Source organism: Melanotaenia boesemani, chromosome 18, assembly GCF_017639745.1.
Source record: "Melanotaenia boesemani isolate fMelBoe1 chromosome 18, fMelBoe1.pri, whole genome shotgun sequence".
Taxonomy (NCBI): domain Eukaryota; kingdom Metazoa; phylum Chordata; class Actinopteri; order Atheriniformes; family Melanotaeniidae; genus Melanotaenia; species Melanotaenia boesemani.
The window spans coordinates 18473422-18497037 of NC_055699.1; the positions used below are offsets into that span (position 1 = coordinate 18473422).

Sequence of the window (23616 nt, forward strand, 5' to 3'; positions counted from 1 at the left end):
ACCATCATTTCCTTGGTTTTCCCTGCATTGATCAGGAGGTGGCTTTGCAGACACCAGTCCACAAAGTTCTGCATCAGTCCTCTGTACTCCACGTCGTTGTCCTCAGTGATCAGTCCGACAATCACAGTGAACTTCTGCAGAACACAGCTGTCCGTGTTGTGTCTGAAGTCTGCAGTGTAGAGGGTGAAGAACACCAAGACCGTCCCCTTTACGCTGCAGTTCACCAGGTCAGACACACAGTCCCGGGCTCTCACAAACTGGGGCCGGTTTGTGAGATAGTGCCGAATCCACTCCCACACATGAAGGTCGACCCCAGCCCTCTCCATTTTGGCTCTCAGGAACATCGGCTGGATGGTGCTGAAGGCACTGGAGAAATCGAAGAACATGATTCTCACAGTTCTGCCAGGCTTCTACAGGCGAGCCAGAGCACGGTGTAGCAGGGAGATTACCATTCCTTCCATTCCAATACCAGGCTGGTAGGATCCATGGAGGGTCCCACTATGGAACAGAGGTGTTCCAGGATCCGTCTCTCCAGTGTATTCATCAGGTGGGATGTGAGAGCCACCAGCCTGTAGCTGCTGAGTTCCCTAGCATGAGATGTTTTTGGCTCTGGTACCACACAGGAGGCCTTCCAGAGCTGTGGTACCACCTTCAGCTTGAGGTTCAGGTTGAAGACATGCTCCATAACTCCACATCTGCGCAGGACTTAAGGAACCAGGAGCTGAAGCCGTCTGGTCCAGCAGCTTTTTTTTTGCCTTAATTCTCTGCACTGACTTGTTGTAAAGGAGAGGGGAGAGCAGGGGGTCTCTGTGTTGGGGAGGTGGCTGGGTCCAAGGAGGTGTGGAGTACTTTGATGGCAGCATGAACCAGAGGTGTGAAGCGCGGTGGGGGGTAGTCCAGGAGTCAAAGTGTTTCAATGCAGCTACATGAGGGAAGGAATGGGTCCTTGATCAAACCTGTTGAAATGCAGGTTCAGATCATTAACCCAGCTGAGGTCCCCCTCAGCCTGTGAGTGCAGCATTTTGAAGCCTGAGATAGTTTTCAGGCTTCTCCACATCCCACTGATGTTCTGCTGCTACAGCTGTTCCTCCATCTTCGTCTTGTAGCTGGTCTTTCCCTCTCTGATCTTTGATCTCAACTCCTTCTGTACAGTCCTCAGCTCCTCCTTGTTCCCTGGTCAGAAAGCTTTCTTTTCCTCCATCAGGAGGGCTTTATTATCAGGGATAATCCACGGCCTCCTTTGAAGAAACAGTGTTCTCAGAACAGATGATTAAGCGTTAGCTTTAGCATACTTAGTTTTGCATAGATTTTAGGACGGCCAGCACACAAATGTTGCTTCAAATGTGTTTGCACCAGTGACATTTGCTCCACAGTTTACAAAGCATTTAAGTTTTACTTTACAAAAATGTGACATGACTCCATGTGTGAGCGTTTATCTTTCTCCCAGGTGTTCATATTTTTTATTTCATGGGATTACATCAGAACTAGCCGAACTGTCTTTCCAGGTTAGATCAAATGTTTTGTCTTCTCTTTCATGCAACTATATTAGCTCAGTTTGGATCTCGCCTCTGACAAATAGTTTCACCTTGATTTTATTTACAAAAGCATTTACATATTTCATCATAGTTTTTGTCCTCATGCATGATTGTTCTACTAGTCTTAACCACTAGCTGAAGGACACTTTCCAGAACTTAGTGTTCAAAGTAACAAGGTAGTGCTACATTAGAGTTTTAAGATAATATTGACTTCAGACATCTAAATATATGAATCTTCCTCTTTTAACACTGTGTCTTCTCACTACATTTGATGTTCATCCCTTTTTTTTCAGAATCAAACAGGTGAAGAGCTTACTCTTCAAATTCCAGCCAATAAACCAGAGGAAGAAGTCCATTATGAAAATATAAACTTTTTGACCCGGAGACCTGAAGCTTCCTCCGTCTCAGTGTAGGACAGCAGACAGCAGCAGGAGACGGTGTACGCACAGGTCAAAGTGTCCAAACAAGAAAACAGCTCAACACGAATGACGAACGGACCAGAGGATCTCTACGCTCAAGTAAAGAAAAAGTGACTCTTGGTGTGTGATTAAATATCGCACCTTTACTTTTTTATGTTAGTTAATGTTTTTACTCCTTTCAGTTCAACAGAAGCTGCAAAGCTTCTCACACAGCGGTTCAAGTAGTTTTGTCACTTTAGATTTTATTATTGTCCAGTTTGGGTTGAAGTATTCATACATCCTTTATTTAGAAAAGCTAATAATACTACACTGTAAAAGTACTTGATTAAATGACAGTTTTTTTAATAAAATATTGGGCAGTATGTGCTGATAAAAAGCTGAATGATCTGTAACCCCATAGATTCCAGAGGACAGAATCCACAGGATTTCCATTTCAGTCCATCTGAAAGTAAATCTGAAATGTCTCGATTAACTTTCTGTTTTAGTATTTTATGTCTATTTTTATGTGTATATATTCATATCTGTTTTTTGCTTTTCTAAACACAGCATGAGAAGATGTGTTCTATAATGATTTCTCAGGTTTATGTTTTATTCTTGTCTCTTGGTTTTTGGATTTTCATGCTGTCTTTCAGGTCGCTTTACTTCCTGTATTTCAACGTAGTTGATTTTAGTTCATTCCCACTATTTCTGCTTTATGCTTCATTCGCCTCACACCTGGGGCCTGTCCTAGAAAGGATCTCTCAGTCTAAAGAAAAACTCTGGGTTAAATTACTCTGAGCTGAGTTTTTGGTTCCAGAACAGCTGCTGTAAATTAGTTGTAAGTATCATCCCATCCCATAGTTAGGAACCACATTAAAAAGCCATCATCAGTGAAGCACCAATACCAACTCCAATACAAAGATCTTAGATCCAAAGATTCTGGTCAACTAGTCCAGACCAGAGTCCAGACTAAACATGGAGACGCAGCATTTAGCTGTTATGCTGCAAACAAGTGGAACAAACTGCCAGTGGAGATTAAACTTTCACCAAATGTAGATACTTTTATATCCAGGTTAAAAACATTTCTTTTCTCATGTGTTTATGCATGAAATCTGCACGGTAACTTTTTAATTTATCTTGCTTTTAATCATTTTAATGTAATTTATGATTTTATTGTGATTCTTATGTGTTGCTGCCTTTTACTATTTCTTAATATCTGTACTGCTTTTGTTTTATGTAAAGCACTTTGAATTATTCATTACATGAAATGTGCTATACAAATAAACTGTGTGTGTATCTGTATAAATAAAGGTTATAAACAACAACTTGTGAGTAAAGTCGAGTCTTTCCATCTTATAAGTGGGTATCGTATCCAATGTGAATGCATTCATGATCTCTTTCCACTGGTCTCCTTTCACATTATACAGGATACCCCATGAAAATGATCCCCCAATGTTGGTTGTCTCTTAGTAGGACTTTGTGGGTTGCTGCTGTCTTGTACATCTCATACAGAGCAGCATTTCTCCCATTTGGCAGCATGCTTCAGTTTGAGGTGTTGAAATTGGTTGTTTTTCCACCTTTGGTAGAAACTGCCTTTAAACTAATTCGGCAACAGGATGGTACTTGATCTGAGCCTGAGGTTGTAAAAACAAACCAGCTTCACACAGAAATGCTGTGCTTGCAGAACAGCAGTGTGAATCCGTTAATGCTGAATGTTTGAACTGAAATGCTTCGAGGGAGCTGAACATACTTCAAGATGCTGAAGATGGCTGAAATTTGCTTGTTGAAGCATTAGCAGAAGATAAAAGCTGAAGTCAAAAGTGCCATTAGCTGCCATAATGTACCATTACGTAATTATTACCTCTGTAAAAGTAGAATTTTGCTAGAGATGAAGCTTAATTTGAGCTATATTTTTCCATCTGTAAATAAATACAGTTTGTAGGATTAATTTTCTCTAATAGACACAAAGAGTGTGAATAGATACCAAACTAGTTTCCTTTCTTTCATTCCCATCCTGGTATGTCACCGCTACCTAGGTTTCTTCCTAATAACATGACACTTTAAGTACTTATGTTGCTGTTTACAAAAATATTAATAGGAGTTATAAATGAATGTATCAGCATGTAAACATCAGCTAATATTCTACAGTTTAATCATGAACATAATACACACAAAAAGGTATTTATATAGAATTGAAGACCAGTTTTAGAGTGAAAAAAACTGTAAAAGTGAACTTTTGTAACTTTCTCAAAGTAAAAGGTGTGAAATGTGAACATGCTAGATGTAGTGACCAGTTGGGAAATGTCTATGCTTCCAGAAATGTCCTTGTTCAAAGAATTGTGGAAGGGAGTCTGGCTACTGGCCTGAATGCAGAACACAGAAGGAGGTTGTCATTTAATATTTAGCCACATCCTACAGCATATAAACACATGCCATATCCACACAGACAAGAGGAAACTGTTAAATATCTGAATCATCAGATTCATAAACATTCACACCGTACCTGCACAGAGAACACCTGAAGAAAGTGTTTGTTCTACATGAGGTTTAAGTAGAAACACACCTGCTGTCACTCAGCATCTAATCACAGCCGCTGGGTCACAGCAATCATGAAGAGTCTTCACCAACACAAACACAGCAATGACTCCAGACTCCAGTGGGCTCTCTCAACTCCTTGGTCTACTGTCAGAAACACTTGAGCTCATCCAGCAGGATGCATGTTTCAACATCCTGCTAATAGCACCATCTTCTGGCAGCCAACAAAACGTTTATTGTACGATGTCAGAATTAACCTGAACTGCACTTTACTGCACTTCTTTATCCAGAGTTTTTACACTTTGACTTGAAGTACTTTAACTAGTATAACTTCTACATGGGGCAGAAAAGTGTTGATTTATTGCAAAATACTAGTAAATACCTCACATTGTTTTCATTTTTAAATTAATTTATTCACTGCACTATGATGAAAACCTATGAAAGCACCTGATGATCTCGTTGGCATTTATTGGTCCAACATGATCACATAGTGTGTGCAAACATCAGCTGGAATCGTTCAGTTTAATCACAAACAAAGCTGCAAAGATCTGAGGAGTTTATGGACTTCTGATAAAAAGACTTTCAACATTAAAGCTTGTTTTTTAAAAAAAAGGAGTTCTTGTAGACATTTTGCAATGATGATGAAGCATGCATATAAATGTTGTCAGCATAGTTTAAAACAGTGGTTTCCAACCTCATCTTCCTGGAAGAGCCCTTTCATGCAACTGCCAAACAACCCATACTTGATTTTATGATTTCATGAGCTAGAGTTTTAACACAAATGATGCATTTTGGCAGAGACCTGTCCTTGGATAAAACCACAAGTTGAAGTAAAACTTCTGCTTGTTTATAAAAATAAAAATGTTCTTCAAAGTTATTTATTCCAACCAGGAAGTTACAGCTCACAGACAAAGAGTGCATCATACATCAGACAAAATAAACAACAATGGATCCTTTATGGCAGCACCACAGAAGCATCCACAAGACACTTTAGAGACGGTCCCTTACTGCCACCTGCTGCTAATAACAACCTACAGCAGCAGCAAAGCATCAGATATCACATGAGATATTCTAGAAATAATCTTTATTATTACTGCTCATATCCTGTAAAAGAAGATTTCACCAATGTGTGGCATCATCAGGTCATCAGGTGACTTATTAATCTGTTATATACACAATAATAAATCATTCTATATGTTACATTTATAACAATACTGACATTAAAACCATGATTGTGTTTTCACACATGTAGCTGATGAACAGCATAGCACTGAAAACAGATGTTATATATAGTCCTGCATATGTTTAATATTTGTATATGTACATCAGAGACAAAGATGGATGATGTCAGACCATCAGAAGATAATTTACTCATATGAATATAATAAAAACTAGTCTGAATGAGACCATATAACAAAAGAGAGTCAAAGTTATTTTCCAACAATCAGCTCTGACATGTGAAGGGAATCTATGACATGTTGTCATTATATGATGTTGTGGTCACACAGTGTAGCTGAACAATACAGATAACATTTCAGAATGATTTAAATATCATATTTCACCACATAACACATGTTCAGGCAGAAATAAAGAAGATAGAATAGAAATCCTTCCTCTAACAGAGAACTTGACATCTTCCTCGTCTTCTTTGTGGCTCATGAAGCTTGAATGTGGATCACCCTGCTGACATAATCTGCTTCTTCTACGTCCTGTGGAAATGAAACAGCACAGAGAGGTGTTGGTGCTCTGCAGGGAATTTATTGCAGCTCAAACTGTTTCCCAACAGGAGCTTTATACATGTTTATATATGCAGCTTACCTTCTCTGGTTTGTTGGAGAATATTGATCTAATCCAGCTGAAAGAAAAAGACATGAGACAGATGTTAAACTCTGACATTTAAAAGAGACCAACTGGTTTCCAGCTGCAAAGTCTCATATCATAGAACAGTTTGTCTCATCATTCAAAGATGGCGGTTGTACTGTAGAGCATTACAATTAGCAGGATCTTCACTGTAACGTAGACAACAGCCCCAAACTCCTGAATGTCTGTAAAGAGACAGAGTCACCTTCTCCTTAGTGGAAAATGTTCTGCTTCAAAACATCATTAACTTTAATTCCTACTGATTGCAGACAAGTCAAATCTAAACTAATGTCCTGATTAAACTCTGATGTAATAAACCACAAACTAAACTAGTAAAGAAATTCTTCATAAACTGAATTAAATGTGTAACATGAAACATCAAAAGTTAAACTGACTCAGCTGAAATGTTTTCAGATGTTTTTACATGACTGAGTTCTCACACCTCAGAATAATTAACTAAACAGTTATAGTTGGATCTTTTAATCTACTTTGAATTAATGACTTACATGATAACAAAACCCAAATATGTAAAAAGAATTAGAAAATAAAAACTACAACATGACATGAATCAGTTCAGTTCTGCTTTTACCTTCATTTTTAAAATAAAACCATGATGACGTCTGAATCTCAAGAATATTTGCAGCCACACAGAAGTAACTTTCTATATCTGCCATGTTGGTGATGTTAACTGTGTAAACCGTCCCTCAGACTCATTAACGGGTTCCTCTGTTCAACAAAACTGAAACAGCCATGACTGAGACTGCAGTAAATTAACTGTTTAGGCAAGGCAAGGCAAGGCAGTTTATTTGTATAGCACATTTCATGTACAGGACAATTCAAAGTGCTTTACATAAAACAAAGACATTACAGATATTAGAATAGTAAAAGGCATCAACACATAATCAACACATAATCACAATAAAATAATAAATTACATTAAAATGATTAAAAGCAAGATAAGTTAAAAAAAAGTTACCGTGCAGATTTCATGCATAGGCGCATGAGAAAAGAAAAGTTTTTAACCTGGATTTAAAAATGTCTACATTTGGGGAAAGTTTAATCTCCTCTGGCAGTTTGTTCCATTTGTTTGCAGCATGACAGCTAAATGCTGCTTCTCCATGTTTAGTCTGGACTCTGGTCTGGACTAGTTGACCAGAGTCTTTGGATCTAAGAGCTCTGCTAGGTTTATATTCTCTGAACATATCACAGATGTATTCTGGGCCTAAACCATTCTGGGATTTGTAAATGATCAGAAGGGTTTTAAAATCTATTCTGTGACTGACTGGAAGCCAGTGTAAAGATTTTAAAACTGGTGTGATGTGTTCAGATCTCTTAGTCCTGGTTAAAACTCTACAGCAGCGTTCTGGATGAGCTGCAGATGTTTAATGCTCTTTTTAGGAAGTCCTGTTAAAAGACCATTACAGTAATCCAGTCTACTGGAGATGAATGCATGGATGAGTTTCTCTTGGTCTTTCTGGGAGACTAAACTTTTAATTCTGTTGATGTTTCTGAGCTGGTAAAAAGCTGTCTTAGTGACAGCTTTGATGTGGCAGCTGAAAGTCAGATCTGAGTCTATCAACACTCCCAGGTTACGAACTTGGTTGGTAATTTTAAGAGCCCGAGTCTCCAGGTGTTTGCCAATGCTGACCCTCTTCTCTTTGCTACCAAACAGAATAATCTCAGTTTTGTCTTCATTTAATTGTAGGAAATTCTCCCTCATCCAGGTGTTTATTTGCTCCAGACACTGACACATTAAGTCTATTGGACTGCAGTCATCTGGTGACAGAGACACATAAAGTTGTGTATCATCTGCATAACTTTGATAACTAATGCTATAGTTTTGTAATATTTTACCCAAAGGGAGCATATACAAGTTGAACAGAAGAGGTCCAAGGACTGACCCCTGGGGGACTCCACAAGTCATGGCCACTCGCTCGGATTCATAGCTGCCGATCGTAACAAAATAACTCCGGCCTTCTAAATAGGACCTGAACCAGTTAAGGACCGCTCCAGAAAGTCCAACCCAGTTTTCCAGCCTGTGCAACAGGATTCTGTGATCTACAGTATCAAACGCAGCACTGAGATCCAACAGAACCAGGACTGATACTTGACCAGAATCGGTATTCAACCTAATGTCATTTAGCACTTTGACCAGAGCTGTTTCAGTGCTGTGATGAGGTCGGAAGCCGGACTGAAATTTATCAAGATTTCCACTTTCATTTAAAAAGTCATTAAGCTGGTGAAATACAACTTTTTCAATAATCTTGGAAATAAAAGAGAGGTTAGAGACAGGTCTATAGTTGTTCATTATAGAGGCGTCTAGAGTCCTTTTCTTTAGGAGTGGCTTAATAGCAGCTATCTTTAGTGACTTGGGAAAAATGCCTGATGCCAGCGAGCTGTTAACTATCAGTAGGAGATCACTTTCTACTGAGGTAAAAACTGTTTTTAAAAAGTCGGATGGTATCATGTCCAGAGTGCATGTTGTTGATTTCAAATGCCAAACTGTTTCTTGTAGGACTTTTAAATTCACCATTTTAAATTGTGACATGACATCAGAATTATTTCCGGGTTTTAGACACAGACTAATTTTCTTGTTTGACTGTGTGGAATTAATATTTTGCCTAATTGTTTTAATTTTTTAAACCTTTAATATTAAGACGGATTTCTTGGGACGTCTGGTTTCCCAGTTTATTTGCAGCCACACAGTAATAAACTCCTCCATCCGTTGCATTGAAGCTGTGAACCGGTCCCTCAGACACATTAACGGGTCCCTCTGTGCTGATCTTGAACCAGGTGAAGCTGCTGACGGGAGGCTTGGCTCTGCTGGAGCAGCTCAGCTTCACCCAGCTACCTGCTGACACCAAACCTGATGGACTGATGGATGCTGAGGTGTCTTTAGGAGCATCTGAGGAAAATGTGACACACATGAACTTTATTGATCAGAAGCAGCTGAACCATGATGTGCTGACAGGATCACTTACATGAAACACTGAGAGTCTCTTCTGCCTCTGGTGTCTTCACATGTTTTCCTCCATCCACAGGATATCTGGCAGAACATGTGATGTTGTATCCATCATGTGTGTGTGACAGAGTGATGTTCTGCTGGATTTTAGTTGTAAAGGTTCCATCTGTGTTTTCCTCTGTTTGTTTGTGAGAGTCTTGTTGGAGATTCCAGGTGAGTTCAGGAGGGGAGTGTGGACAGGGAGTGAAAGCTGAGCAGGTTATAGTGACAGACTCCTTCTCCTTCAGGTCCTTCACATCACCTGAGATTTCTATTCTGGGTCTCTGAGGAGAATCTGGGTTTTCATAACAGACATTACACAGAAGCAAATCAGTGTTTGTTTTTGATTTAAATGAAGTTTATCAAGATGTGACTGAAGAGTTGACTTTCAGCTTTATTGTTTTACATCAGTTCATAATGTGTTATGGAGGAGGAAGAGCTCATGATTGAAAGCACATCATGTGTTAACCATGAGGGAGGCAGTGTGATGGTATGGACATGTATGGCTGCTAAAGAAAATGAATGACGTGGCTGTAGATAAATGTGGCAGGATGAACTCTTTCAGCTGGGTCATATTTTCTTCTATTGCTTCTCCTCACCACTAGGTGGTGGTGTAAGAAAGGTAAAGCAGAGAGAGTCAGATGTCTGACGTACATGATGATTTACTGTTACAGACATGTTGTTAAATAAAAACACTTGTTCTACATTTCAGCCTGTTTCATTCCAGCTGCTTTTTACTCACTGCAAACTAAACTGAGGGAGGACTGACTCTCAAACAGGCAGCAACTAAAAACAGCTGCAGTAAAGAAGGAAACTCAACATTTTCTGAAGGTCAAGACACTTTTATCACATCATGTTTCTTTCTATTAAAATCCACCTGAGGTGAAAAATAACCAAAGTTACAATAATATTAGGATTATTTAAATACTAAAACAATAAGCATTTTGTTTTATGCAAGGTAATAAAGATATCATGACTCAGCACTTCCTCCTCTCAAACGTCTGCAGAACAGTCTGTTCATACAATAAATACGGTTGTTGTGAAATCATGGTGAGATAATGCAGACGATGCTGAATGAGAAGAAATTCAAAATGTAAAACAAGTTTCTACGACTGATTTCTGTAACATGTGACCACACACTTTATAATCCTTTTATAGTTTATATCTGAGGGTTGGTGGAGCCAAAGCTGTAACTTTTATTAGAAGTAGAGTTTAAACAATATCAGTATTTTAAAGTGGAAATTATTCCAGTAATGTCTCCAAATTAAATTAAAAAAAAAAAACAGTAGACCTGAAAGAAAGAAGACACTCATTAACATGTTGACTGTCACCACTTCACACACAGGGCCGCCATGAAACTCCCACATTCCTCCTTCATCCTTAAGAATGGAAATAAGCTAGAAAGAATTCTGTTCACATTCAGTATTTATTTATTTTTTATTAAAACAGTTTTTTAGTAAAACATTTGGGAGCTTTCACAGCAAATTCAAATTTCTTAACTTAATCCACAAACAGATTTTAATCTTCCAACATCTGCAGGGCTGGAATCAAAAACTTTCTTGAAGATAATTTAGTCAAACCAGGAAAAAAACAAAATAAACAAAAAAAGATTTTGTTGAAAATATGATACAAGTTAAAAACTTTTAATATAAAATCACAATGATTATTTTTACCTTCAGCCCTGCAACAGAGAAACGGTTGAGAAGCAGGTGATGTGTGGATTCTAGGTGATCAGCAGCAGATCAGATCACCAACTTCTCTGTCTGAAGGCAAAAGTCTTTAAAAGCTTACAGACGTTTTCATCCTTCCTTCTTCTTTGAAAGAGGATGTCGGCTTGTTGGGCATCTTGAGCTCATTAGCATGTCAAGACATGTGTCACTTCATTTACATATCACTCATTTTCCTCAAAATGGAGATGATGATGATGAACAACCTCATGTTCTTCTTCATCATGAGGTTTTGATTGAAAATGATTTATAAGTAAATGACTGAGAGGAAAACAGAGCAGCGAATGTCACACTGAACCTAATTGACCAACTTCCTCTGCTTACTTTATTCACACGTTTTGTTCTCTTTGTACACGGTTTCATCAGTTTACAAACCACCACCTCTATTTAACAAACTCACTGCGGTTTATCAGACACAGTTTTAGTTTCACACATCCATTTTCTATATTCACTTATTCACCTCATCCAGAGCAGGACTGAGAAAAAAAGTTAGACCAGGAGTTACTCACTTACTCAGACCAACCCGAGCTCATATACTGCACACACACACACACACACACACACACACACACACACACACACACACACACACACACACACACACACACACACACACACACACACACACACACACAAATGCCTAAATAATCACCAACACTCATTATTCTGTGTAGACCAACATTCACACACAGCTGTATGCTGCCAGTCTTGTCAAAGTCAAAAAGTTTCCTCTGAGTGGGACAAGGACAGATGTGGACAGTATTACGTGTACAAACTTGGCTGATGACCAATTCACATGTCTGCCATCTAGTGGTGGAAAGTGGTAACAGCTTTAAGCTTTCTTTCTGGAGACATGGCTGGTGTTTGTGGAAAACCTCTGGAAAACGTGGACAAAACCAGTCTCTTTATATAAAAACAAACCACAACTATCAACTAATTTCAACACATAAAATAAATTTACACGTGCACAAATCATAAACTTTACAAACTTTAAAGGTGCAGCAAGTAAAAAAATCTGTAACAGGTAATGTCAGAACAATGTAGGATGTTATTAAAAACTGCGTTGCTTTTGGTATCTAATCACTTATTAAAACAACTATTGTGTTTTATTCTCTTAGAATGAGCCACTTATATGTAGTTGCCATGGGTACACAGGGAAGCTGAAGTCTATCCCTGCAATTAGCAGGTGTGAGGCAGGGTAGTACGGTGGCCGTGAAGTGGAAAACAATATTACATCGAGTGAAACTCTTTTACATTTTCACGATACACATTTAAATCATAGAAACCATGTTTACATTTACAAAACAAAACTGCAATGTTGAAAAGCTTTTACCAAGGGCTAAGCAACTTTTCATTTCAGAGAAAAACAACTGTAGACAAAGTGAAACACTTTTACAATACTTGATGCAAACTTATACGTGCAGCTGCAAAACACTTTACATCACCCTCACTGCTTATGAGCCAAACTATGCTGACATCGCAAAAACGAGACAGTGTTAATTTCTCTCAATGACTGAAAAAAGCTGGTTTGAAGCTGGCTGACTGGTAGGACAACCGTCTGCCCCTGTGAGTTGTGAAGGATTAGTTTTTACTGAGGAGCAGCAATCTGTCAACAAGCTGGGTTAATTCTGCCAGATGCGTCCTCCAGACCAGGGAGAAGAGGAATATCACTGGTGGCAGTACTAGCCATTAGCTGAACGGAGAGGCGCAGCGTACTTCACCCATCCACGTATCCAGTCGGGCGTCCTCTGTCGTGTCTTCCTGGCACCGTTCCCCCCTTGCCGCTGCTTCGTTCCGTATTCACCGGTTGCATCCCGTCACTCCGCTCCCTCTGGTCCCACAGCCGGATGTCCACCGTGCTTGGGCTCAATGGGGCTGGTGCATTGCCTGCGATGTGGCTGCTCCGGAGTCCACTCTTCACCTTTGCAGCCTTCTCTTTTCGTCTTTGTTCTGCTCGCTGGCCCTCAGCTCGTTGTCTGCCGCCCCTCTGCGGCTCTTCTCCTGTAGCTCTCTCTCTGAAGCTCCCTGCTGTACCTGAGTCCGCCATCAAAGATCCAAAAGCCTGACCCAAAAGCCAGTCTCTCTCCTCCTGTCTTCCCACACAGGTGATGCTTATCTATTAATCATCATATGGTGGGAAGGGCAAGGCATAGGCGCACACCTGCGGACACACACATACATGCACACACACTTGTAACACCAAGCATAGGTCTAGTTCCTGGAGTTTGCTTTGTCTTGTTGAGTCAAAACCAGGTGGGTCTCCGAGATTCATTACTGATTACAGGAAAGTTAATGCTGTGACTGTTGCCGACGCATATGTTTTACCACGAATTGAGAACTGTGTTGATACCATTGGAGGAACTCATTTTGTCTGTAAGCTGGATCTTTCAAAGGGTTACTGGCAGGTCCCGCTTACCAACCGTGAGTTTGAAATATCTGCATTTGTTACACCGGATAAATTCCTACAGCACACAGTAATGTCATTTGAAATGTATGATGCGTCCGCTTCTTTCCAGCACCTAGAAAATATGTTGTTTTCACATTTGCCTAACTGCAACGCTTATCTTGACGACCAATGGGCTCGACACATGGGAGGCGACCAACGACAGTAACAGGTGAAACTCATCGCCACCTGTTACAGTCACTCAGCCACTCCTCCAGCACTCCCCTAAATCTTCATACCAGTTCCTGATCCACTCATCAGCGTTAACCCAACCTGTCACACCTGTTCCCCATTGACTCTCCAGTCCTTATATACTCCACCATCTCAGTTACTCCTGGTCAGACCTCAAACCACACACCTTATGGACTCACTCCATCTCCATTCCCGGATTCCTCAACCCTATTACCTCCTCCAGTACCGGTACCAGTATGTGTATCTTCCGAGTACTATTCAGTGAATAAATCCTTGTTAACGTGCCCTTGTCTCCCTGGAGTTTTTGTGTAACACCACCCTGGTGAAACCGAACACACGGGACACGACGGCAGCAGTGTCATGCATTGCGCTCTGAGATTGCTATTCTCCAAGAAATTTGATTGGTTACGATATTGAAGGGTATTTTGACATTTTCAAACCAGTCCGTGACAAAGTATGACGGATGAAGAGTCAGAAGATTATCTTGCTATTTGCTGTACAAAAGAGAAAGAAAACCCAGGGTTCATCTGAGTTTACAAAATAGGAAACAGCATCGTGAATAGCCTCATTTGATAGCGGACCTCAAGGCTGATCCAGATAAATCCAGAACCTAAGTTTGGACAAATTCACCCTGGCACCACGGCTGCCTTCTTATTAACATAATCTATAATCTTTGTGTGAAGTATTGTAAAGTATGGGAAAGTCAGACACAGCTAAAATGATCTGTTCCTCCATGTTGAAACGGTTTGCAGACTGCGCTGTCTAGCCTGCTGTCATTGGACAGTAAATGAAGCCTCTGGCTGATTGGTTGTAATGCCATGCGATGGCAACAAATATTTAACATTTTTCTTTTTTCTTGTGTCACGTCACAAGCCCTTGTGTGCACATCCACGTGAAGGAGTTCCATAGGAAATGGATGGAGAAAGAGTGATTTTGCCTCCCGTGTGTCGAGTCCAATAATTGTGTACACCGCCACTTGGGTAGAACATGTGTCTGCCCTTTGTGCAGTGTTGGTGAAGGCTCCGGCATGCCAACATACATTTGAGAGCACAAAATTTCTGCTGGTGCATGCTACAGTTTTCACTGCACGAGATCTGACCAAACCCTTTTAAACTTAAGATTGAGTGGACCGTGCTGTAGGAGCAGGCGCCGTGCTGCCACAATCTGTCAGCGACGGGACTAGAGATGGGATTTATGGCTCTTTGAAGGGAGCCGGATCTTGAGGAGCCGTTCCTTTCAAAGAGCCATTCAAAAGACTGGCTCGTTCTCACAATATCTTACAAAATTTCACAATATGTAAGAATGACAAAAAATCAAAATATGTACCTATATAAAATCTACAATACAAGATTAAAAAAATGAAAGGAAAAATATAGATAAAAAAGGATAAACCTGAGCAGTCAGTGCAAATTCTAGTAAATATTTTGGATAGAGCTCACAGTATTTGTTTCCAAACAAAACTCTCTGCCCATAGATGCTTCACATGAATAGAGCGTGTTGGACATCAGACTTCTATTATGTCACAAATGTTATTTATTTTATTTTCATTTGACTCAACTTTACTGCTTCTTATTTAATTATTTCTTCATTTATTCATTAAGTCTTTTTTAGCTGGAAAGGGGGGAGGGGGGTTGGGCTTGGCGTGTATGTGTAAACGTGTGTGCGTGTGACTGTGTAAAAGATTTCATTGAGTGTTTTTATTCTTATTCTACTTTGATGTATGTAAAGACTTGTTTTATTGAACAATGAGATATGAACTGAGATATTCATAAATGGTTTTAATCATGTAAAGAACTTTGTGTTGTCTATGGCATGAAAAGCACTTTATGAATAAAGTTTGATTTGATTTGGTTTGATGAAAGCAGTGTCAAAAATTTGTATATAAAAAGAATGGCTCACAAATGAACGGCTCACGGCTATGAATCGGTTCCCATCGTTCATTTAAAAGAGTCGTTCAAAAGAATCGATTCGTTCATGAACGTCACATCTCTAGACGGGACTGATCACCACGGTCGCTATTTTTCCTGCAAGTTTAATTGGCACCAGCTGCAATATTCCACCACTGAAAAAGAAATATTGTCTTTCCTCTTGGCACTACATCACTTCAGTGTATACATGGCATCCAGTCCTTTGCCCACTCACGTGTTCATTGACCACAACCTGCTAACGTTTCTATCTCGCGTGTCTAACCATAACTGACGGTTAATGCGGTGGGCTCTTATTGTACAAAAATACAACCTCGAAACAAAAGGGTGCAGCCATCCCATGACGGGGCCCCGTCATGATGCTGTCCAATTTTGTGACGGCAGTGGCTCAGGCGGTAGAGCAGGTCGTCCAAAGACGGGAAGGTCTTGTGTCCTTGGGCAAGACACTTCACCCTCCTTGTCTCCAGTGTTGGCATGGCTGAATGTGAATGAATATTTAGTGATCAATCAATCAATCAATCAATCAATCAATCAATCAATCAATCAACCTTTATTTATATAGCACCTTCCCATACCCCAGGGTACCCAAAGTGCTGTACAGATAAAATGACAACAAATAAAACATCAAATCATAATAAAACAAGCAATTTAAAACAGTAAAATAACAGATAAAAATATAATTAAATTAAAAGACCTAGCCTAATGATCCTGCTCTCTAGGGTTAAAAGCCAAAGTAAAGAGATAAGTTTTCAAAAGACATTTAAAATTGTTCAGATCTTTGGCAGACCTCACAGATAGAGGAAGTCCATTCCAAAGTTTTGGAGCCACCACGGAAAAAGCTCTGTCTCCCCGAGTGACTAACCGAGTCCTTGGGACAACTAACCTCAGTTGATTTTCCGACCTCAGTGCCCTACCAGGACGGTGGTGGTGTAGCAGCTCGGACAGATAAGGAGGTACTAGACCATGTAAACATTTAAAAGTCAAGAGTAAAAGTTTAAAAGAAATTCTAAAAGCAACAGGCAGCCAGTGAAGGGATCACAGCACTGGCGTAATGTGCTCCCGCCGTCTAGTACCCGTTAGTAAGCGGGCAGCTGAGTTTTGAATCAGCTGAAGATGGCGCAGAAGACATTGATCAATCCCAAAAATAAAGGGAGTTACAGTAGTCCAGTCTAGAGAAAATAAAAGCGTGAATAACCCTTTCTAGGGCATCACGGGGAAGGTAAGGCTTAATTCTGCTGATAAGCCTCAGCTGATAAAAGCTAGACTGGACTACTGCACAAACCTGTCTGTCAAATTTGAGGTTAGGATCAAATAAAACACCAAGGTTTTTAATAAAAGAATGAATAAATAAGTCCAGGGTACCAATAACACTGCTGCATCCTGCCAGCAGGTCAGATTTACCAAAAATAATGACTTCTGTTTTTTTGCTGTTTATACACAGGAAATTTCTCTCCATCCAAATTTTAACGTCCTGCAAACACTGTTGAAGATTTTTAACGCAATGATCTTCTGCAGATTTAAAAGATAAATAGATCTGAATGTCATCGGCATAACAGTGAAAAGAGACTCTATATTTTTTTGAAAATAGACCCCAGAGGAAGCAAGTACAACGAAAACAAAATAGGGCCTAGGGCGGAGCCTTGAGGAACCCCATAACTAAGTTGGGCCTCAGAAGAAGAGAAATGTCCAAGATGGACTGAAAAGCTTCTCTTTTTTAAATAGGACTCAAACCATTTGAGTACAATACCATTAATTCCTATAGACTGTTGCAGGCGCATTAAAAGAATGTCATGATCCACTGTATCAAAGGCCGCAGTGAGGTCAAGAAGGATTAAAACAGCAGAGGCTCCAGTATCAGTAGCTAAAAATAAATCATTACACACCCTAAGAAGGGCTGTTTCGGTGCTATGACACGGCCTAAAACCAGACTGGAATTTTTCATAAAGATCATAAAGTTTTAGATGATCCTGTAACTGATGGTAAACAACCTTCTCTAAAATTTTGGAGAGAAAAGGAAGCTTGGAAACTGGCCTAAAATTTGAAAGAACAGTAGGATCCAGGTTATTCTTTTTAAGAAGGGGCTGCACAGTAGCATGTTTCAGAGCAGATGGAACACAACCCAAAGTAAGCGAAGAATTAACAAAGTTAACAATCCAGGGACCTACAGCACACAATACCTCCTTCAGTAGTCGAGGTGGAATAGAATCACCAGGACAGTGTGAAGGCCTCGGATGTTGCACTATTTCAGATATCTGACAGAAAGTCACAGTCTCAAAATGTTCAAACACAGCAGAAGACACAGTCAACACAGCAGGATCCTGTGAGCAAAATGAGGGTGAGCATCTAACAGCACTCACTTTCTCATTAAAGAATTTTAAAAATCTTTCACACAATACAATAGATGGAGTCAGAGGAGATGAATCATATGGATTCAATAGAGAGTTCAAGGAGTTAAAAAGAATTCGAGGTTTACTGATGTTCGAAATAAACTGGGTCTTAGAATTCTTTACAGCATCCTGATATTCAGATAAGGCATTTTTTAATATCTCCAAAGACACATGAAGTCTGTCCTTCTTCCATTTCCTCTCCGCCCTCCGAGTGATGCGTCTGAGCGCACGAGTGTGATTATTGAGCCACGGCTGTACAGCTGGTTTACAGCGTAAAATCCTGACAGGGGCAATGGAGTCTAAAATGTCAAAACACAGGAAGTTGAATTCCTCTAGAAGTCTATCCACATCTCCATGCTGTTGTAACTCCATAGATGGAAGGGTGGACTTAGTAAAAGTAGCAGAAAAAAGGACGGCCGTCTGTGCAGTGATCAGACGTCTTGAGCGGACCGAGGCGCATGAACCAGACCCGGATTTAACAAGATCAAATTTAAACAAAACAGGCCGATGATCGGAGATGCCCACATCACAAATCTCCTGTATATCACCATGCACACCCAAAGTGAGGACCAAATCCAGAATATGACCCTTTTCATGTGTTGGTTCCTTTACCAACTGAAGCAGGTTAAAAGAGCTGATCAGGCTCATAAAGTCTTTAACTAGTGGTTTGGACTCACAACAGACATGTATATTAAAATCCTCAACAATCAGAATTTGATCATATTCCAATCTAATTGATGAGAGAAGGTCTGCAAAGTCCTTAAGGAAGCTATTATTAAAATTGGGTGGCCGATAGATCACCACACACAGCAGCGGAGTCTCACATTTAATCTCCACCAGCTGAACTTCAAAGCTGGAAAAGCTCTGCACAGGTAATTGCCAACACAAAAAACATGATCGAAATAAAACAGCAAGTCCTCCACCTTTCCCTACAGTACGAAGGGCGCTGAAAAATCCACAGTCCGGAGGAAGAAGTTCTGAGAATGATGACAACTCACCCGCTCGCAGCCAAGTCTCCGTCAGAAACATGAAATCCAGTTCCCGCGATGTGAAAAAATCATTAACGATGAAGGTTTTGTTTGCTAGCGATCTAGCATTAATGAGAGCCGCGCTGACAATCACCTCCTCTGTCTTTATTGTTGATGAAGAAGCACGATCCAGCAGACGGAGATTACGCAGCTCCACGCCACGTTTGAGTTGCCAAGACCTGCGACGAGGATGCGCCGCCATCAACAGGTGAGCCTGGTCCTCCACTGCTTTCGGAAAAACAGGCCGAATCCATCACAGGGAACACCAATGATCCAACATATGACGTTTTCCTATAGATCTCCTGATCGCCTTAATTCTGACCAAAACGCCACCTCGCCTTCCTCTTTTCCGTGGGCGTTTTTTCGGAAGGAAGGCCGACAGGTATGCGTCGTAGTTCAGACGGGATATCAGAGGGGAACGGTGGAGGATCTGAAGTTCTGCCATTCATAATCCAATTCAGTTTTGATCTTTGAGTTAGACCAATATGTAGTAGGGCTTGTTGATCATATACCAGAAAAGCAGTCACATTATGCTAGTTAAAAAACAATAAAAGCACTAAAAAAGCGATTAGCAGACCGAGCAGACGTCGAGCCGCACATGCTGGCGCCATCTTGCTCGGTCAGAGAGGTCGAAGGCGCGGATTGGCTGCCACGTTCCATCAGTCTGGTAAAGAACACACAAACACACAATGCAGATTATACCCGTTTGCGGGCCTGATCTGGCCCACGGGCCATATGTTTGACACCCCTGATCTACAGGAACATCTGGCTGCACCTGTCATTTTCTGTTCTGGAGGAAGTAAAGAAGGAGCTCCTGGAGGGTCCTATCAGCTCAGACGGACTGTTTGGACCTAATTTCTAGTCCCTCCTTGATCACATGCAGAAAACATCCAAGGAAGCGGAGAAGCTCAGGAGACAAGTCAACCTTTCAGTCACTGGCGGACCGCTGGGACCATAGGCAGAGGCCAGCGCCGCAGTCTTTTATTATTTATTTCACCTCTTCCTCCGTTCTGGGTCCCTCGGAAATCCATATGTTCGGAAGCCTCTCTCAGACCAGCTGGAGCATCCAAATGCTGCACAGTTTACCATGACTGACTGTTTTATTGTCAGTAAAATGTTATACATATATAATGTATATAACCATTACATATAAAAGAAAATCACAGAGTGGGTGACCTGTTAGGTAATTATCCAGAGGATACTGGCTTTTCTCCATTAAATTTTATTTAAACTGTTTAGATATTTATTAAATTGGCCCTGTCCCCTTTTGCTTTCTATGTTCCACCAATAACTGAGTAATAATCACCTAAATTTATTTCTAATTAACTTATATTTCTCCAATTCCCTGTGCATCTTTATTTATCACTCTTTTATCTTCCATCTTTACTCTGTTCAGCTGCTCTACATTTACGTTCTGTAGCTAATTTAGCCATTGATCATTTTAAAAAATATATTTGTTCAGGAGCAGCAGACACAAACACTGACATCCATCAGTTTGTCATTTTTCCTCCCCCAAGGTTTATTTTTATCATTTCATTATGCATACTGAAACGGGTTTATTTACTTTATTGCCTTGCCCTATTGTCTCATGTCATTAAAAAGTTTGTTTTTTGAAAGGTTTCGCTTGTTTTCTTGTCCTGTCTGTGCCAGTTCCACCAGTAGGTTAGATGAGTTTTCAGTTAAACCAAGTTGTTACTCAGTGAGACGTTTCCTTTTACATTCAAAGTGTTACGACCCCTGCTGAGTCTAGGGGTACTCAGGGGTCGTATCCAAAACGAGTCGGAGTCAGATACACGAATTATATACAAATTTATTTACGCAGTTTGTAATTGTTGTCCCAATTTCTGTCCAGACGGTCTTTATTTCCTGCAACTCCTTGTCCACCTCGTTAATAGCGGTGATTGTGTCCCTCTGCACCGCCCACCCAGCTGGAGCACCGCCCACCCAGCTGGAGCACCGCCCACCCAGCTGGAGCACCCAGCAACTAGAAAAAATATTATTTAACACTGAATAAACTGCTACCAATCTCAGATGTATCTGTCCAAATTTATTTTATAAATAAAAAAATGACTAAATTACTGGCATCATTACTGTCATTTAGCAGACACTTTTCTCCAAACCAATCCACCACTGGGATTTGTCTCCCACATGGCAAACAGATGCTCTACCGACTGAAATGACCAGCCGCATGTTTCCATGCCTCTGGCGTGTTTTGCCTTCTGACACGGAGATGACAGCATCTGCCACCTGCTGACACTATTCTGCCTTTCTGACACAAGTAATGCCCACACTGTGCCAACCAATTAAACATTTTTACGATTTCTCGATGTGGTCCATCAGGATCTCTGTCTCACATCCCGAAAAATTCCACTTTTTCCCTCCCAAGCCATCATGAAAATGATGTGATGAATATGTATTACAGGCATCCACCGAACCATTTATAGACACCATGTGACCGTGGGAAGGCATTCCCTCACGTGTGCCCGCTTTAGAGGTGATTGTGATTTATAAATGGAAACAGGTGTAGAACGTGCATGCGCACTCTCATAAATCTGAAAGTAGAAGTGTGCAGCATTTCCTTTTGCGCAGCAGATGCCACCTGTAGTTTGCTTTGCTATGCACAGTTTGATAAACGAGGCCCCTGGTCTCTACTCGCATCCCCAACAATAAATGTTATTGAATAAAATAGTATTACTGTAATCTAATAACTAATATTATCCCATTAAACGTGGATTTTATCCTGAATCCTGTTTGTTTTCTTATCCCAGCTGTGGCGAGACATGGCAAGTGAAAGTTGAGACAGACAGCGCCAACTGGGGAATTTTACCCCAGTAAATATAAAGGGAACTGCAGGTTTTCACACGAACCAGCCCGACAGAGAGCTACCTTTAAACTCAGGTTTATTAGCACAAAACTTAAAATCATGACATATGAAAGAGCCACTAGTAGTCCACTCCAGTTACCATAGGCCGGGGGCCCCAAAGGTCATCAACAAACAACCTATTAACAAAAGAAAAATAACACATGCTAACAAGGCCACATAATAAAGTCCAAAACAACAAATCAAAATGCAAACAAAACTAAACTGTGCAAGTCTATTAAAAAACAGGTTATAGTCTAGACGACTTAGCAGGAGCCCAGCAGTGCGCTTGGTACAGATGAGGTGGAGTCCAGCAGGGAGGATGTCTCCAGTAACAGGCGGTGCTACACAAACTAGATCCAGACAAGACAGCAGAGCATCCAGGGACGCCGGAGCAAAATGCCTCACGGCGCACAGCCAACCTACGTGTCTACAAATACAAAATTAGATAAGTTTATTCATATTTAAACATGTAGTTCTCGCTTCTCGCAGAATATGTACTCATGAAAATGTTTCATCTCCTTCTTTAGTTGGCGAGGAGTTCCAGGCTTAGAAGCTGCTGCTTGGATCTTCATGTCAAGATTTAGTGATCCATCTTACAGACGCATTACTTTACTTTCTGATCTGAAAACTCTGCGTTTAGACATATTTGATGGCGCAGTGACATCTATCATGCACATTTCTGGAGCCGTTGTTGCCCAGCAGCATCCCGAGGCTGAGAAACTGTACTATACACCTTACACGCTAGCAAACAGATATAAACACACCAGCCATTTTAAATGTGCATCGTGGCTGATTCAGCGAAGAAATGAAAGAAGACGTTATCAGAGGAAGAGAGGAAAAGAAAGAAACAAGACACACCAGTAAAACCAGATTAATGATGAACATAATGTTACATGTGAAACAATGTTCATATTTTAAAGTGTAAATAATTCTATTAATGTCTCCAAATGAAAGTGAGGAACAAACATCTCACCTGAAAGAAAGAAGACACTCAGTAACATGTTGACTGTCACCACGTTCAAAGACAGGGCTGCCATGAAACTCCCACATTCCTCCTTCATCTCTTACACTGGAAACAAGATGGACAAGAAACATTTTGAATTTCAGTGATTTAATCAAAAGTATAGAAGTCATTTCAAAGTAAATGTTTTGTATCTACAAGCTGGCAGATGACTGAATCCTTCCTACTCTGACTGTGTGAAACAAGAAGTCACCTTATTGAAGCGTCTTTAATCTGGACTGTTTATAATTTTATTTCACAAGTCACTGTTGTTTACTGTCTGTTATCAGCAGAGTGAATATTTACAAGCGTGATATAAAGACTTTTTTAGTATTTGGGTTTTGTCAGGTTTAAAAAATAAATTAAAATAGATGAAATTGTGAACTTAAATAGAGCTTAATATGTGTGGTTAATTTTTACTTCCATTCAGGTTTTAGCCAACAAACATAAACATGAAATAAACATAGAAATCATGAAGAATAAACAGCTGATGTGCAAATGATTAATTAAATTCACAGTTTTACCCATGACTTTGTCCACAACTATCAGTCTGCATCTCACCCACTACTCTGGTAATCTGTGTGGCTTGTCTCACACACACACACACACACACACACACACACACACACACACACACACACAGTGAAAGAGTTACATGCTGTTTAATGTCGAAGGAGGTTCAATGATGACGATCAAGGGTTGCTCAAAAGGAACGTTTATTG

The 23616-nt window shown here is 40.3% G+C and overlaps 3 protein-coding genes and 1 long non-coding RNA gene across 5 annotated transcripts in view; 2 read left to right on the forward strand and 2 right to left on the reverse strand.

Annotated features, from left to right (window-relative positions):
* LOC121628616 (sialic acid-binding Ig-like lectin 9) overlaps nt 1-5200 on the reverse strand; it is a 40476-nt gene extending 35276 nt beyond the window's left edge. The window contains 1 exon segment of the mRNA XM_041967743.1: nt 5163-5200. The gene's annotated coding sequence lies outside the window, so the exon portion shown is untranslated.
* The window catches only part of LOC121628601, a 285114-nt gene that overhangs the window by 120345 nt on the left and 141153 nt on the right, over nt 1-23616 (forward strand). The window lies entirely within an intron of this gene.
* Nucleotides 1-23616, forward strand: part of LOC121628609 (sialoadhesin-like) — a 50255-nt gene that overhangs the window by 6305 nt on the left and 20334 nt on the right. The window lies entirely within an intron of this gene.
* Nucleotides 6423-9333, reverse strand: LOC121628628. Its single transcript, XR_006008206.1, has 3 exons — nt 9310-9333; nt 8973-9233; nt 6423-6513 (listed from the first exon to the last, which is right to left on the reverse strand). It is a non-coding gene; the product is annotated as an uncharacterized LOC121628628 (long non-coding RNA).